Source organism: Lissotriton helveticus, chromosome 4_1 (genome assembly GCF_964261635.1).
Source record: "Lissotriton helveticus chromosome 4_1, aLisHel1.1, whole genome shotgun sequence".
NCBI classification, from domain to species: domain Eukaryota; kingdom Metazoa; phylum Chordata; class Amphibia; order Caudata; family Salamandridae; genus Lissotriton; species Lissotriton helveticus.
This window is the reverse complement of record NC_136063.1, coordinates 1,729,311,003-1,729,325,236: the sequence shown is the minus strand read 5'-3', so window position 1 is coordinate 1,729,325,236 and position 14,234 is coordinate 1,729,311,003. Positions and strand designations below refer to the sequence as shown.

General features: G+C 45.1%; 1 protein-coding gene across 3 annotated transcripts in view; it reads right to left on the bottom strand.

Annotated features, from left to right (window-relative positions):
- RAB9B (RAB9B, member RAS oncogene family) overlaps positions 1-12,619 on the bottom strand; it is a 51,594-nt gene extending 38,975 nt beyond the window's left edge. For all 3 annotated transcript variants that reach the window (XR_013610637.1, XM_078688395.1, XM_078688396.1), the window contains exon 1: positions 12,382-12,619. The gene's annotated coding sequence lies outside the window, so the exon portion shown is untranslated. The remainder of the gene's footprint in view (positions 1-12,381) is intronic.
- Positions 12,620-14,234: the final 1,615 nt, after the last annotated feature.

Here is a 14,234-nt window from a genome sequence, read left to right as displayed (position 1 = left end):
CACAGCGGAGAAGAAATCGTCGACAACCTTGATGAATGCGAGAAATCACTCGTACTCATCATGGAGTTTGTTCTCGAGGATGCAACCTTCATTCTTGACAGTCCACTCAATAATCATCTTCCAAGCTAACATGCTGAGCCATACACTGTTCAAACCAGACCACATCCAATGAGACACAAACAAAATAAGCATGCCCGATTTTGACAAAATGGGACAAATTCTAAAGGTAGTTCAAGCTGTAAACGTACTTCCATTTATGACCGTCGAGGATTCACAAAAGGATTCCTGGCACGGATAAATAATGTTAATACTTCAGATTTGTCGCCAACGAGTGCACAGAAAACTGCAAAAGTAAATCTGACACAAGAGTTGGGTAGAAGGTGTGATTATCCTGCAGATAATCCCATTGAGTGCTTTCCCACCCTGGAAACGGTTAGAGATTTACTACAACCTATGACAGTAGTAACTCCACTTCCAAGATGGGAAGGAGAATAGATCATCCCCAGATTTGGTTAGGGTGTTAAGGAAGGTATTTTTCCACAGGGTAAAATGTTACCTGTGGAGAAAAACAACAAGCTTCAGTCCTCCTGTTTGTAATTCTGAGCTAGAATTATTTACAGCAAGAATTGAAACCAGAGGTAGCTGTTATGCGACAATGTAGGATTATAGTAAAGTTCTGCCTGGTGCAGGTTTCCAGGTGTACTCCTGCAATATTCGTGATTTGTAAAAATCTGCACTGAATGTAGGGGTTTACTTTTACGAGTTCAGATTCATTCTTTTTCATGAATTAGGCCCAACATACATAAGAGCCTCAGCAAAGCTAAGAGACCTGTCTATAAAATCTTCATCTGAACATAGCTAATTTACAAACAAAAAAGTGTCGAAATGAAAAGATATCGAACATGTAAACCAATTTCCGCCCCAAGTAGGACAACAGCGAGCGGCTGACCTAAAAGATATACAAAAGAGGCCTAAAAAGACTGAGCAGTAACTTAGAACGACAGGGGCTCACATTATGTTACAGTCGAAAAACACCCGATGCATAATCCGCAGGAGAGGTTATCACAAGGTCATAAAGAATGTAAAAAAAGTCGCTTTAGATCAGATCAAATACATCAAAGAGGCACAGAACCAAAGTAGACAGTCATAAGGAAGACAACTAAGATGAGGGTTTTAGTGCGTAGGAAGTCTAAGCGCTCAGCAAATTTTCGTTCTGTGCGTCAGGGTAAACCAGAGGGTATGGTCCTGACCAGGGTCGGGAGACCCTTATAACCCCTCAATGTGTGTAGGGAAGGCCCAACAGCAAAACTGTATAGCTGAATTCTGTGCACACATACATAATAAAACAAGTAAATACAAGTGTTGACGTAAGCAATATGTACAGAGTTCTTGAGTATTGCTGAATGTTCTTTATTGTGGTGAAAACGCAACCAGCTGACACGTGTTTCGTCAGGGAAAAGTAGTCCCACAACTAGATTACGAGTCAAAAATGAAGGTACACACCTACGACAGAATCGGTGCCGCAAGGACGCGTGAATTGACTTCCACCTAAGTACATGGGCAACACGCACACGTTATGCCCCGACTATACCTTCATTTTGACACAGACCTCATACATTGGATTCAAGCACCTCACAACATTATAATCGATTTCAAGATTGGACTTAACTTATCCCCAACTCGCTGCACCTGTTGATTGTGGTATTTTAAACAAAGATTACCAATATTGACTCACAATCTATCCCTGAACACGCATTAGGACGGCCGGGTTGGAATTATCCCTGGCTTTCCGCATACAATGCATCACTAAGAATCTTTACAGACGCTTCAATTTTTTCTGCTTTGAATTCCTACTTTGCAATAAGCGTGCCCAGCCGGGTTAAAATTATCACCGGCCTTGGGACTTTACCGAGTTCACGCAACTTCCTACAGCCCTGAAGAGTAGTGGGACTACTTTTCCCTGACCAAACACATGTCGGCTGGTTGCGTTTTCACCACAATAAAGAACATTCAGCAATACTCAAGAACTCTGTACATATTGCTTACGTCAACACTTGTATTTACTTGTTTTATTATGTATGTGTGCACAGGATTTAGCTAGACAGTCATAATGAACCATAAGACCCAAAGACCAATAAAAACACCTACACTGAAACCCAGCAGCACTTCAAGTACCTCTAGTGATATCCAAATTTAAAATGGAAATATTAAGAATAGCCCAAAATTATTATTTCTTTGCCAGCTTTTCCTTCACCATACTGACCAAGATCATTACATTCAAACATAAGCATTGGCAAAGCCAATAGGTCTCGCCTTTGTGAACTATGGGCTTTGCCAATGTTTTTTAGTCACCCTGCAGAGAATCCGCAAAGCTGCGCAATGTGGCTAAAGTAAAAAAAAAAAAAAAAAAAGATAAAAAGCCTTTTATGCAACTATCCGTATCATTTTGTAGGCGCATTCCAAAGTGAATACAGGATGACATAAACAAATATAAGTGGAAAACTGACATGAAACAAAAACACGTAAATACAAGTAAATAAATGGACCAGAGTTCAAATATTTAGATTTTTTTAAATAACAATGCGCCTCTCCGTCTCCACTGGTAGAAATACTGGCAGCATTGGTTTGAACTGAAAACTCTCCCTTTGCTCTCTCTTATCGTCTGTTATATTTTTTATCCTAAATTAAAATTCCCCATAGACATTTTGCTTTCCTTCTGTTGTTTTTTTCCCTAAATTACAATAACTTTGTAACTCGCATCTTCATGCAGCTCTGCAGGTTAGTAGGAGAAAGTGCTTACATATCAAAGACTGCTTGAGATTGGAAGCTTCACGTTCACAGCACAGGGCCTCTAGCATAAGCAATATACAACTGATTAAATTCAAAGTCAAAGTCAAAGTCAAAGTCAAAAAGCTTTATTTCGATAAGAATTATTTACCATAAAAGCAGAACAATAAATATATAATAAAAAGAAGAATTCTATATCTTTGGACCAAGCGATAATTTCAGAACTTTTTGGGTCAGCAATACATAAAAGAAGAGGAAAGTTAAAAAACAGAATTAAACAGGTTGTTTTAGCTTTTTGGCTCGGATAGCCCAAGCCCAAGATAAAAATGTGGTTAGGGCACAGGCATAGGGTACATAAGTGTCCGAAACAAGTATCCTGATTGCCACATCATGGCTCCTGGTACCCAGCTGTCAGCATAGGTTTTTCAGCCACGCCCTTCTAGGATCAGCATATTCTTTGCAAACAAACAAAAAATGCGCCAAAGTCTCTGGGTTGGCAAGGCACGATGGGCATAAGTCGGTATTACCGATACAGGTTTTCCATTTCTTAGTAAAAGTGTTCAATGGCAGAGTACCCGTTCTGAATCTAAAATACAAGGCCCGGGCGAAGGGTTTCTCAATTATGTCCAGATAGGGTTCCCGCCTGGGGCAGTCTTTAAACAGCAAGAAGGCCTCAGTTAATTTGCCAAGAGACGTGCTGAAATGTCTTTGGGAGCAAATCCAGTCCCGGTAGAGCTTTTTGAGCGTTTGCTTAGGGGGTGAGGTTCTACTTGCCCAAGATTCATGTAAACCCAAATTGGTCAGTAGAATTTGCATGTCTTTTAACCACTTGATTTTATGCCAATTCGGGGATGCCATAATTTCTTTAAGACCTCTGGCGTATCCGCTAAGTTCTTCTACGCGCCAAATGCGGGCCCATAATAGTAGTGGACGGAATGTCGCAATTTCGCCAATCTGGGTGCAGCCAAGGTCCATAAATAAAGGGAGTAGTGGGGTACTTTGTGGAAGGGACATTAGTTGTCTGCAAAAATTGTTCTCAGATTTTTGCAGGGCTTCGATAGATGAAAAGCCCCAAAGTTCCGCACCATAAAGGGCAGAGCTGACACCTTTGGCTGCATAGATCTCAAGAACTGTTCCTATTGGTTTTGTTGAACTGGAGCGTTGCTCTCTTAAAAGGGCACCGGAGATCCTTTTGTGGTTCAGCAGCATTTTGTCCAAGTGGGGCGACCAATCCATTCTGTCTGAAAGGCGTATCCCAAGGTAATCGAACACTTTTACCCTTTCCAAGAATTCGGTGTTTAGGGTAGGGGAACGCACGTGTTGTTTTGGAGGATTGAGGACGAGGTACTTTGTTTTGTTGGTGTTTATTACCAGGCCTCGGTCGGTACAGAATGATTGGAAATTGTCCAAGAGTCGCTGGAGTCCCATAGGGGTTTTGGAGATTAAAAGCGTATCGTCCGCGAAGAGGAGGGTTGGTATACGTTCACCCGCCAGGGATGGTTCGTCAGATGGAGATTTAAGAAGATGCTCGACCACCCCATTGATGTACAGAGATAAAAGGGTGGGAGCCAGAACGCATCCCTGGCGGACCCCTCTCTCGACTGGAATACTGCCCGTTTTCTCCCCTCCAGGGCCCCACCTAACTTGGGCAAAGCTGTCCTGATGTAACCTAACCAGAAGGGACAATAAGTACTGTGGCAGCCCCATGTCAGCCAAAACCTTCCACAACAAGTCCCTAGGGACAAGGTCAAAGGCAGTCTTTAGATCGATAAATGCGAGATAAAGACTGCCCTTGCCTATAACTACGACCTTCCAGTATACCATCATGAGCCTAAATGCTTGCTCAATCGTTCCAGTGCCTACCCTGAAACCAGCCTGGAAGTCGGTGAGGATTTTGTTTTCTTCTACCCAGTTGAGGATTCTGAGTAAGAGAACTTTACCGACCACTTTTTGGCTGATATCAAGCAAGCTGATCGGCCTGTAGTTAGATGGATCATCCCTTGGACCTTTCTTATGAATGGGGACCACCTCCGCCCCCTTCCATGATAAAGGAATGGGGGCACCCCTACAGATGGCAACGAGGAGGGAGTGGATCAATTTCCCCCATTTAGTACTATCAGATTTTAACAGGTCCCCCGGGATGCCATCTGGTCCAGCAGCTTTTTGTGGAATAATAGAGTTTATAGCATATTCCACTTCCTTTAATGTAAAGTCAGGGTCACTGGGGAGAAGTAGATAATTTATATAAGGAGAAGACAAAGCAAGCCCTCCATCATTAGGTCCTTTGTGGCAAGAATAAAGTTTGGAAAAGTGAGCCTCCCACGCCTGACCCGGGATATTGCACGTTATAAGGTCACTATCTGGTCTATTGCGTGCCCTTATAGTATCCCAGAAGCATTTGGAGTCTTTTTTCATACTTGCTTCCTTGAGGGTTAGCCAATAGGCGTCATCCCACTCCCTTTTAGCTAGGCACAGGGTTTTTTTGTGTTTACTTCTGGCTGTTTGGATTGTTTGAAGGGACTTCCCTTTAACTGCCTCTATTAAGCATGATTTGGCCTTCCTGCAGGCTGCCGCTGCCGAGTACCAATCATGCCTGCCTTTAGGTTTGGATGTGGGTTTAGGTTTCCCAACAAACCCTTGCACCCAAAAAAGGTCCCCTATGGTTTTCATGGCTGCTTCAAAGATAGTAGTAACCTTATCTGCTGCCTTGGTTAGATCAATGGTGCCAATTTCATCCTGCGTGCCCTTGACCACTTCATTTATAGTGGATAGTTTATCAGTGTTACATATAATCTTGCTCCACTTAAGGCGCCTGCCGCAGGACGAGACAGTAATTTCCTGTGGACAGGTCAGTGGGGCTGACGACGCTTCAGGGAACCAAGGATTTTTTAGAGTTAAAGAAAGTGAATTGTGATCACTCTCTATAGTGGGAGTAACAACCATATCAACTACCGAGCTCCATAGTCCCATATCCAACAAAATATAGTCAATTCTTGTAGAGTGACCAACTCTGTTGAAGGTAGGGGCACCCAGCAGATCCGAACGCGTGCGTCCGTTTGCTGCTCTTAATCCGAACTCAAAGGTGAGTGCATTTAGGTGTATTGCACTGCGAGTCCAGCGCTTGATAGGTGGGATAGAAAGGGTAGGAATACCCCACCTGCTATCCTCTTCACCTAGGTCAGGTATCCCTTCTAGGGGGAGTGGTTCATATGTACAGTTGAAGTCCCCTGCTATTATAGTGTGACCAAGGCCACTATTCACCCCCAGTTGGGTCTCGAGCTCCGTCACTGTTGGTGAAATGCACCCATTTTTGGTACCTCTAACATAAACATTGTAGAGATCAATAGATATTCCCCCACGTGGGCCAGATAAGGAGAGACCAAGAATATCTGGGGTACCTGCCTTCTTTGTAGATATCCGGCAGTTAAGCAGAACGCTTACCCAGATAATAAGCCCCCCTGATGGCCGCCCCTTCCCTGCCTTGGGTTTTACGGCTGGTGTAAAGAAAGTAGCAAACCCAACACGGTGCAGTGGTTCCATAGCCCATGTCTCTTGGAATATACAGATCTTGTGGGCGTCAACCAAGGCATTCCACTCCGGGAGGCCTAATTTCCTAGAAATCCCTGCGAGATTCCAGCTAAGGATTTTAAGCTCACCGTCTATTAGGTCACCATGTAAAGTGTCAGATGTTTGTGGATTAAGTAGAACTACACTGTCGCTAATGGGTATATTGGGATGCAGTGTAGGTGATGACGCGACAGGACAGGTGGAGAAGGATGTAGTTGTCAATACATCCTCCAAGTCATTAGTGATAGAAGGGGAGTGGTTATCTAAACCTCCCATAGGGGCGAGTCAATCTACCTTGTCCAATACACAGTACCTATTTGGGTGAGCAAACTGTGAGTATGAAGGGTCATAGGAAGATGGCAGATCCTGCCATGGCTGTTGCCATTGGTTGTTAGCAGATAGTTGAGGCTGATGGAATTGCTGCCACTGCTGAGCCGGTTGATATAAGGGTGGTGGGGGGTGGAAGGGTTGTCGCCACTGGAAGCCAGCGTGTTGCGAAAATAGGGATGGAAAATTTAGTGGCTGATGCCAGTGTTTGGTGGCATGCTGCAGGGGATATACAGACCCTCTATTATTTGCAAAAGAAGGCCGAAGAGAATTTAGTCTTGACTGGCTAGGGAGGAAATAAGACAAGGGGAGTGGGTTAATTTGGGTGGCAGGGCCACTATTGGGTGCATTACAGATGTAACTCACTGCCCCTATATCCCTAAAATTAACTGTAATGACATCCCCTGGTATTGTTTTCTTGCTCCTACCCACCCAGTCCCCTCTACGCACAGTGAGAATTTCCCCGCTCACATTATTGGGTAGGGGTCTGTGTAATTGGAGCCACTGGGCGCATTTGTTTCTTAGCTCCACAAATGACTCTTTGACGCCCTCCTTTAGCGGGGGAACGGCAGTCAGCACAACCACAAAAGGAGAGACTTCTGGGGGCAGGCTGATTGATTTGTAGCGTGCCTGCTTGGACTTGGGGGCTTCTGAGTCATCTGTGGGGTTAGACACTGAGGGATTCGTAGGTTTCCCTGTGGAATCCTTCGCTTGGGAGATGGTGGATTTGTTACCAGCTGCTGGTTGCTGCAGGGTTAAGGTATCACTCACCACCTTTGGGGTGAAGAGAAGTGGAGGTTGGGCGGAATTGTTCCCTGAACGGGACAGGTGTGATACAGGTGGGTCCTTGGTAGTTGAGGGTGTTTTCGCCTTATTGGGTGCATTTTTAGGGAGCTTAACAGACAGTTGGGGGTTAGGGAGTGATTCTTTAGACCCTTGTAACTGGACAGACCCAGGCTCGTTCATCTTATTGGGCCATTTCGTGTTGATAAGCGACGTGAGCCTGTCAAGTTTAGAGATCAAAGGTTTTATTTGGGCAGCTATTGTAGACTCAAGGTCCTGCTTAAGGTCTGTAACCATATTTTCGACCCAGCAGGGGATACCTGATGCCAGGTGTGGAGTCGGTGATACCAAATTGTGGTTTCTAGTTTTGGTTTTAGGTTTTTCCTTGGGCTTAGTTTTAGGCACAGCCTTTGATGATATATTGGCAACCTTGCCCATAGAGTCACTAGGTACGGAGCGAGTCGACTTAGCAGTCAACTCATCTAGACCCGGCTCCATCTCCTCTGGTGTCTGGCAGGCTACTAGATCTGGGGTCGCCTCCAGGTCCACAAAGGACGGATCCGTGTCCGAACGAGTGACCGACAAGTCAACAGCACTCGGCACCGTAACTGTGCCAGTGGTGGACAAGGGTAGAGGTAGGGAACAGTTGGTCAGGGATTGGTGAGAAGGCGAGTTTGCATTTGCAAGGGAGCCCAGGGAAGAACGCTTGGCATGCATAAGGTCCAAGGAGACTCTTTTCTCCAACAAAACAATGCTCTTATCAATAGTCTCATTTACCCGTGAGATAAAAAGGTCAATAGGGCCAGTCACTTGGGTTACCCCCATGGCTTTTTTAGTGCAACTTCTAGTTTTGTGGCGCATAGTTGACATCTGCACGACAGGACCAGATGCCAAATGGGGCCTTATGAATGTAAGCAATGAGATGACAGTACCTTGGTAATGGTTGCAGGGCGATGATACAGGGGGTCAGGGCCTGGGCCGTCCTCTGCCGTCCTTGAACGGCCTTAAACGGCCCGCTCTTTGCCCGGTCTTCGCCCCGGCCTTTGCCCCGCGCGCGTCCCGCGTGCGCGTTGCCCACGCAAGTTATGAAGGCAGGACAGGAGGAGGGGGCGGGAAGAGGACCAGCTGCGGCCGATCCGCGCCGCTCGGAACGCTGGTCCTCGCAGTCCCGCCTCTACCCTTGTTAGCAAGCTGACAAACTCCAAAGGACGCGTTGGTGCACAATGCACGTGTAGGGAAACAGAAAATTATTTCTCCAAGAGAAGTCCTTGCCTACGAGCGGCACCCGCGAAGCGGGGGCCGCGAGGCGTGGCAGAAAGGTCGGGCAGCAGCACTCAGGAACAGCGCTTCCTTGTGTAAAGGCTCACAGGGCTCACTCACTCCACGGAGATTTTAAGAGGAGGAGGAGGGGGCGGGAAGAGGACCAGCTGCGGCCGATCCGCGCCGCTCGGAACGCTGGTCCTCGCAGTCCCGCCTCTACCCTTGTTAGCAAGCTGACAAACTCCAAAGGACGCGTTGGTGCACAATGCACGTGTAGGGAAGCAGAACATTATTTCTCCAAGAGAAGTCCTTGCCTACGAGCGGCTCCCGCGAAGCGGGGGCCGCGAGGCGTGGCAGAAAGGTCGGGCAGCAGCACTCAGGAACAGCGCTTCCTTGTGTAAAGGCTCACAGGGCTCACTCACTCCACGGAGATTTTAAGAGGAGGAGGAGGGGGCGGGAAGAGGACCAGCTGCGGCCGATCCGCGCCGCTTGGAACGCTGGTCCTCGCAGTCCCGCCTCTACCCTTGTTAGCAAGCTGACAAACTCCAAAGGTCGCGTTGGTGCACAATGCACGTGTAGGGAAGCAGAAAATTATTTCTCCAAGAGAAGTCCTTGCCTACGAGCGGCACCCGCGAAGCGGGGGCCACGAGGCGTGGCAGAAAGGTCGGGCAGCAGCACTCAGGAACAGCGCTTCCTTGTGTAAAGGCTCACAGGGCTCACTCACTCCACGGAGATTTTAAGAGGAGGAGGAGGGGGCGGGAAGAGGACCAGCTGCGGCCGATCCGCGCCGCTCGGAACGCTGGTCCTCGCAGTCCCGCCTCTACCCTTGTTAGCAAGCTGACAAACTCCAAAGGACGCGTTGGTGCACAATGCACGTGTAGGGAAGCAGAAAATTATTTCTCCAAGAGAAGTCCTTGCCTACGAGCGGCTCCCGCGAAGCGGGGGCCGCGAGGCGTGGCAGAAAGGTCGGGCAGCAGCACTCAGGAACAGCGCTTCCTTGTGTAAAGGCTCACAGGGCTCACTCACTCCACGGAGATTTTAAGAGGAGGAGGAGGGGGCGGGAAGAGGACCAGCTGCGGCCGATCCGCGCCGCTCGGAACGCTGGTCCTCGCAGTCCCGCCTCTACCCTTGTTAGCAAGCTGACAAACTCCAAAGGACGCGTTGGTGCACAATGCACGTGTAGGGAAGCAGAAAATTATTTCTCCAAGAGAAGTCCTTGCCTACGAGCGGCTCCCGCGAAGCGGGGGCCGCGAGGCGTGGCAGAAAGGTCGGGCAGCAGCACTCAGGAACAGCGCTTCCTTGTGTAAAATCAATGTGGTTGGCTAGCAGATTTCATGCATTGGTTCATACACATCACTTAACTCAGATTAGTGTATATGTGTACATATGTAAAAAGGCAAAAAACTGTAGGATATACATTTTACATAATCGTTTCCTGATGATGCAATAAATAAACAGATTCTTGCCAACTTTTCAAATGTGAGTAATGGGGCTACATTGAAGTTAAATCAGTTTGCCCTGTTCATTTTCTGCAAAGTGTTCTGTAGGCAAGAGCATAAGACTGAAGAAGGAACTTGTGCGTCATTTGGTCCGTGAAATCAGTTGACAGCCTTTCTCTAATTTTCAGAGTAGAATGCAAAATAGAAGTTCAGGTTACCATCATATATGTTTTCACTGAGTGAATATTCTTTATTGTGTATTGTCCATATAAATATTTTGTCAGGAACTACTGACTATTCTGAAAAATAAAAAACTGGATTGTCCTAAGAGTACAAATGAGAGATGCCCTATGTGTTCAGATTTATGTAAGGAGAATGAGGTCCATATGTTGTTTATATGCAAAGCATACCTGAAAGCTCGAAAAAGATGGCTCAAACCTATGTGTGTTCTTTTAGGAACCAGATCATGTTCTACAGCATACAGGATCCTAAAAACAAATACTGCACAGTTCATTGTATTTAGTATCAGTAGGTTTCTTCACTCAGTTTTTATTGTCCGAAAGAAATTGGGACAGGTGCTTTGAAGATGATTGATTTTAAACAGTGAACCTTGCTGCTAAAAATTGTACTCCCTCGCTGAATGAAATGATGTTCTTGATTTAACTGGTGAAAATTAATTTTGCGATGTATTATTGAAATTATTGTCTTAAATGATTTGATGCACGTATTTAATTCTAATATATGAGCTAATGAATGTATATATGTGTGTCTTTTATGGCCGTTGGCCGAAATAAAGAAATAAATAAATAAATAAAAATAAAAAAATCGCGTCTAGTGATCTACTGTTATGCAATTAACTATCTTTTCTCTATCGAGTCTTATCATCTTTCTTTTGACTCATTCTGCCACGAATTAGCACCAAAAGAATATGTGTTAAAAGTGAATCAAAAGTTACAGTAGTAACTTTCCTACACAAAGTTATTCTATGTGTTTCTGTTGTAGACGTAATGCAGTTGTAATGCTCTGCAATGATACAATTATCGCTCTTAGCGATCACCGCTGTCTTTAAAACAGTTCTAAAAGGTTGATTTACGTGTTTTTTATGGCAGTTGAGGAATAGTAAGAATTAATTTATATTTTACAACAGGCACAAGTATAAAAATGTTGAGGAAAAAATAATAAAGTAATCTGGTTTTATCACTTACTTCAAGGTCAAAATGACACCTGACACTTCAGAAACAGAGGGACTTAATATGTTGTTTCAAGCACTCTATTAACGTCTGCTGTTCTCAGATGTCATTTGTTTTAGACTAGCATGTCTTAGGTGGGTGGTAGCATTTTCAAGTAGCCTCCATATTTATTCTTTAAATTCACGTCTGATAGTGGTAGCATTGGAGTTTCTACATCGATCACTGATTGAATGGTTTTTTTTGTGGTTAGATAAATGTCCTGCCTGAGAACAGTGACTAGTTTTCACGAGATCGATGTGAAAATGGGACTTTCAGCACTTGGTAAAAATATTTTCATTGGAAAAAAGGAGTGATTCTGTCCAATGAATCCTAAAATAGATTCAGCTATGCTGCGTCAACATGTCTGGAAAGGTTTGGTAGCTTTGTTCCCAAAATGCATTTGCAGCAGACACAACTTATCAGAATTTGGACGTCATCTGTCCTTGAAAATAATGACTCAGGCTTTAGACCACTCCATTTCGCAACAATCTCTTAACGAAGCAGCACCTGTTCCTCTTTTTATACTCTATAGAACTGCATTAAAATAGAAAGACCTTACTAGATACAAGAATTATTTTCACTTAAAATAATTATATCTCTTAATCTGACAAAAATCAACCTCGTTGTATACGTTGTACGTAAGGAGTGGCATGATTAATTCTAAAATCCCCACTAGCTGGTTCAGCTGTGCAGAATGCGTGTTTGATTTAGTATCTGGATTTTATGGCTAGTTATGTGTGGTATGGGGGATTTTCCTTGTTAGGCGATGCTGTCAGTGTGCCTCTCTTCCATCGGAGATGCAGAGCATTGATTCTCCTCTCACGCCCACCTCCCAAGTACTGAGCCAGCAACCCTGTAGAGACGAGCACGCAGGCGCACTGAGCTGGGACGCCGGTGTGCAGCCTCACACCACCGGCTATTCCATTACTCAGCACGATTCTGGGCGTCTCATTCAGTGCTCCCACCGCAGGCGTCGCAGCCTCACTTACCTGCGAGGGCTTCTCTCCGGCCCCGTGAAAATCTCGGAACCGGCCTTCTGACTGCACGCTCGGGTACCACGCGCCACCCCCGGCTCCTCTGTTCTGAGCGTTAAAGGTGCAGGTGGCACGATTACATCACTAGCAGCAGCCGGGACAAACGTGAAGACTTCAGCAGCGCGCGCACCAGCGGTAGACAGAAGGGACGCTCGCGCGCTCCCGGATTTGCACTCTTCGGCGTGCGCCTGCGCGCTGGAGAACGGGCGAGACGAGAAAAGGCGGGGGTAGGGAAAAGGGTGGAAAGACCCTGCCCAGATGCCTTTCCACAGTGCTGAAAGATTTATTATTTTTTTTTATTTTATTTTTTTTCATTTTATTTATGCGATTTTATATAGCGCGAACTTTACCCGAAGGTGTAAGAGCGCTTTACATAAGAACCAGTTGAAAAACATAAGAATTTAGGATTACATGCGTTACATAAAGGATACAAACAGAAAGAAATTGCAAATGTACAAGATGTAAAGTCAAACAAGGAGGAGATACAAATGGATATACTCTAAGAGTCCCATAGGCATGGTAGATAGTACAAAGGTCTACTGCATATACTAGTGATTAGAGTTATCTCTATATACATAGGGAAGGGATACACATGGATATAATCTAAGAGTAACATAGGAATGTTAGAGAGCACAGCGGACTACTGCATATACTAGTGGTTAGAGTTATCTCTATATACATAGGGAAGGGATACACATGGATATAATCTAAGAGTAACTATGTTAGAGAGCACAGCGGACTACTGCATACACTAGTGGTTAGAGTTATCTCTATATACATAGGGAAGGGATACACATGGATATACTCTAAGAGTCACATAGGAATGGTAGAGAGCACAGCGGACTACTGCATATACTAGTGATTAGAGTTATCTCTATATACATAGGGAAGGGATATGACTGGATATACTCTAAGGGTCACATAGGAATGGTAGAGAGCACAATGGTCTACTGCATATACTAGTGATTAGAGTTATCTCTATATACACAGGGAAGGGATATGACTGGATATACTCTAAGAGTCACATAGGAATGGTAGAGAGCACAGCAGACTACTGCATATACTAGTGATTAGAGTTATCTCTATATACATAGGGAGGGGATATGACTGGATATACTCTAAGAGTCACATAGGAATGGTGGAGAGCACAGCATATACTAGTGATTAGAGTTATCTCTATATACTTAGGGAAGGGATACACATGGATATACTCTAAGAGTCACATAGGAATGTTAGAGAGCACAGCGGACAACTGCATATACTAGTGGTTAGAGTTATCTCTATATACATAGGGAAGGGATACACATGGATATACTCTAAGAGTCACATAGGAATGGTAGAGAGCACAGCGGACTACTGCATATACTAGTGATTAGAGTTATCTCTATATACATAGGGAAGGGATATGACTGGATATACTCGAGTCACATAGGAATGGTAGAGAGCACAACGGTCTACTGCATATACTAGTGATTAGAGTTATCTCTTAAGAGTTCCATTAAGTGTGGTTGGAGGGGGAATGCAGTCGGAGGGGGGATGCAGTCACAGCACATGGGGAGGGACAGAGAAGGGCAGGAAAGTGAGACAAACGAGAGAGGGCAGCAGATAGTAACGATTAAGACAGTGAGGAGTGTGTCAGAGGCAACAGGAGAGACAATAGAAAGGTCTCTAGGACAGAGAGGGGAGAGGTCAGAGAACGCTAAAATGGCAGAGGAGAGAGGTAGCAGAAGAAGCGAGTCATAAAAAGAAAAGAAAATGGTGGGGAGTGCAAAGGTCCAAGTCCGAAAGTCCAGGAAGAGGGCTGCCAA